Here is a 4,263-nt window from a genome sequence, read left to right as displayed (position 1 = left end):
CTGACTTTAGTTTTCCTGTGTTCAGCATTTCCACCAAGGTGTGTTTGGTGTGAAGGATTATGTTCCCTGTCATGGTGACTGGCTCGCTGACCTTTACGGCCCAGGCGGCACAATCCAAGGCGGCTATGCACCTTGGCAGTCCGGTAACTACCGGCCCTTCTGCGGTGGAATAATACCCTATGGGTCTCTTTCTGTCGCCATGGTCCTGTGTTACCACTGCGGAATAGAACCCTTCCTCATTACTACAATGAATGTGGAAGTCCTTGTTAAGATCGGGTAATCCTAGTCCGGGGGCTGATATTAGTTCTGTTTTTAGTTTATTGTAAGCTTCTTCTTGCTCGGGTCCCCACTCTACGGGGTCTAAAGCTGGCTTCCCCCCTTTAACGAGTCTCTGTATGGGTTCTGTGAGTTTTGAGAACCCTGGGATGAAACTCCGACTGTAGTTGAATAGTCCTAGCACCTTTCTAACCCCTCTTATGTTAACGGGTCGCGGCATCTGTTGTATTGCCTCTTTCCTGTCCGCCGGCATTTCTTTAAGTCCTTGGGATATAAGGTGCCCTAGGTATAGGACCTGTGATTTCCCGATCTGCGCCTTTTTGGGGCTGACCTTTAACCCTGCTGCTTTTAATTCGTTCAGCACTAAATATAAGGCTTCTTGATGTCCTGACTTGGACTCTGAAGCTATTAGGATGTCGTCTACATATTGTAGGGTCGTGTTACCCTCTGGCAGTTCTACCCTGTTTAGGATGTCACTCATTACTCGATGGAATATAACGGGGCTGTTGTGGAATCCCTGTGGTAAACGGGTCCAGGTGTACTGCTTGTCCCCTACTGTAAATGCGAATTTGTTTTGGGATTCAGGGTCCAATGGTAAGGACCAGAATCCATTAGCTATGTCCAGTACTGTAAATATTTTATGCTCCTGTGACAGTCCATTCAGGATTGTCGAAGGGCTTGCTACAATGGGGTGCAGCTTGGACGTGACTTTATTAAGTCCGGTGTAATCTATCGTGAGCCTATAGCTTCCGTCAGGTTTGCTCACTGGCCATGTTGGGGAGTTAGTGGTGCTTGTGGTTTCTCTCAGGATCCCTTTTTCCACTAACCCTTTAACAATCTCTACTACAGCTTTCTCTGCTTCTGGTTTGATTGGGTACTGTCGGTGTGGCTTATGCTCTGGTCCCGGTACCTTTATTGGGTCCGTTTTGGTTAAACTGGTATCTAACTTTGTTTCAGCCCATACTCCAGGAACGGAAGCACAAATGGCTCCGAGCCCTCCTGTCTCTAACTCCCATTTTCTGGTGGTGACTGTGGCCACCTCAATGGTCTCGAGGTGACTTGTAAGTTTCCCTATTCTAGTTTTTCGACCGTCCTGTCTTGGCCAAATTAATTCTCCCTTCCCACAGTCTATCAAGATCTCATATTCTTTCATTAAATCATTCCCCATTATTGTACCCTCGTTATTTCTGCACACATAGAACTTCATTGGTATATACAGATTATTTATTTCTACTAATGTGGTTTCGCTCAGGTAGGCGGGTGTTTTGTTCCCTCCTATCCCGGTCAGATAAATCATTTTATTTGTAGTGGGTAAGGGTAGGTCGGTAACGGATATGGATGCCCCTGTGTCCACTAGCATCTCACATTGTCTGCCCCCTACTAGTGCTGACACATAAATCCTTCCCTCCTTTTTACCCTTGTGAACGGGGGCTGCAGACCGTCAATCTTGCTGACCCTGGGTGTTTTTTTGCTCCTCTGGTTCAGATGGGGACATGGATCAGGTTGGGGGTCTCCCATGCTTATTCCAACATACTGCTTCTGTATGTCCGTGTTTATTACAGTGGCTGCAATGTTTACCACTGTTCCCAACTTTGTTCTTTCTCCGTGGAGTCCCGCAATCCCTCGCAAAGTGCCCTTGTCGGCCACAATTGTGGCAAATCAATTTGGGTTTTGTTCCATTCCCGTTACTGTAGGCTGCTATTCTTTCTAGCCTTGCTCTTGCCTGGGGTTTCTCTTCCCCTGGGACGCCGCTAGCCCATTCCACCAGCTCATCGTAATTTTGGGACATAATCACTCCCATTTTTAGGATGATCTGGTGAGCACTAGAGAGTCCATCCTTAAAAGCCTGGACAAACGCTCGATCTCCTCACCCTGGATTCCCTTGTCCTGAGCACTCTTGGTATATCCGGAACAATCGTTCCCCGTACTCAGAGGCTCCTTCCCCCTTTAGCTGCCTTGTGGTAGTAATTCTGCTCCAGTTAGTGGGAGCATTCCCTAAGACCCTCTGAATTTCTTCTTTAAACTGTAAGAAGGGTGCCTGTTGGGCATCTAACTCGGCTGTTAGGGGAATTACATGTGTCCACCGTCCCCCATTATAATCCCCCACTATAGGGGCAGAGGGTCCACCTACGACCTGCCTCCACTTATCCGCTGGACAGGCTGCCCTGACCAGCTGGTGTACGTCTCTTAGGTGTAATTGGTGTCCTACCCAGATCGTGTCTAATTCTTCCCAGCATGTAGTGTTCGCGCTTCTAGTTTGTAATTTGCCCAGGGAAGCCAGTATCTGCTGTCTCTCCCCTGGGGTAAAGGGTTTATAATTTGCTTTTGGTCATGCTGCTGTCCCCCCTCGGGTTATGGGTGCTAAGTTGTGTTCCAGCTGTTCCCATTCCTCTGAGGGAGCGGTTGGTCCTCGCTGGGTAGACTCATAAGAAGGTAGAGGATCAGTTTCTCCTCCCCATTGCCTTTCTAAAACCTGATTTTGTTTTTCCAGTTCCCCCACTCGGGATTCTAATTCTCTAATTCTTTCTTTATCTTCCTTCCATTTCCTCGTAGAGGCAACTACTTGTTCAATTAGACCTGCTAACTGATATGTTAACATTACTCCTATCTTCTTCATTCTGTTTCTTTTTTCTTTATCTATCCACTCTCTCTGCCGCTCTAAGGTTTGAGAAGTATCCCAGCCATCCTTTTGCATTCTCTTTATTTACTCCTTCCTGTCTGTCATGTAGATTTCAATCAGGGAACCTGCAGATCCCCTTTTAACTCCGCTATCTGTCATTTCGCAGATTTCACTAACCCCGGCCACGATTATTCTTTAGTAAAGTGTGCTCTCTACCGTAGGGACTTCACTACCCCCGGCCACTATTACTATTCTTAGCAAAGTGTGCTCTCTACCGTAGGGACTTCACTACCCCCGGCCACTATTGCTATTCTCACACCGTGTTTCACTGCCGTTACAGGGTTTCAAGTTATACTCACGGCTTCCACGATTACCACTTCGGCAATGTGCTTCTCCACCGGAGTCCGGTTTAGGTCAGAGTTGATCAAACTCCTGTTCCGCTCCGCTTTTCACAATATTGACAGTACAGTTCTCAACTTCTCCATACTTTCATGCAATCAGCTGGCAACTCTGCGTCTGTTCATCACTACAGAGGTTGATGTTAAACCGACTTCTGCCCTTTTGTGCTTCACAATCCTTTAGTGTCCTTGGTGTCTCTCACTCACTTCAATTACTGACCTTCACGTGGCAGATTTCTGCTCTTAATAGCCAGTCTAAGGCAGAGGTTTTGGACAGGCACTACCTTGTCCTTTTGTTGATCAGCACAAATCACAGTTACTTATTACTATCAGCAGTTAGTACTTATCACTATAACAAATGTTATAACACATACACAGTACAGACATTTCCCCCTTATAAACTGTATTTTCTGATCCAATCCGACTTTCACAGATTCCGCGATCTCTACCCCGGTTGCGACCATGGCCAATCAATCTCACCAGTAATAGGATCCTGCCGACTACGCCAATTTGTTGTAGGAAAAACCCACTAGTAGTCAGACTTCGAGATTCAGAAAATACGATTTATTTAACGGAGCTCCGGGAGATAAGGCACAAGTTAGTAGAATACCTTTTCTCGCTAGAATGTCGGGAGTGGTCCATCTTTATACTTTTTACACAATGGATGGACCGGTGATTCAAACATTATCACATCGTTTAGGCAGGTACAAACAGATATAGACATTTAACATCGTATTGTTTTTATGAATGGGTACATTTCCTTATGTCTGTATCTATCAATGGTTGGTTTCGGCTCATTCAAGTGTTAATTGGTTTCCTCGCATTCATATTTTCCCGCCCTTCCTATGGCTAATCTATTCCCTTTGTTTCGGGTTTTCCTTATCTTAAAAGATATCTCGACCCTCTGCTTGGCTTCCTGAGGTGTTTGTTTACTATGAGTCACTGTCTGTGATTAAGAAATGGCTTGTC

Source organism: Mustelus asterias, chromosome 14, assembly GCF_964213995.1.
Source record: "Mustelus asterias chromosome 14, sMusAst1.hap1.1, whole genome shotgun sequence".
Classification (NCBI taxonomy): Eukaryota; Metazoa; Chordata; class Chondrichthyes; order Carcharhiniformes; family Triakidae; genus Mustelus; species Mustelus asterias.
Note: the sequence above shows the minus strand (reverse complement) of the source record.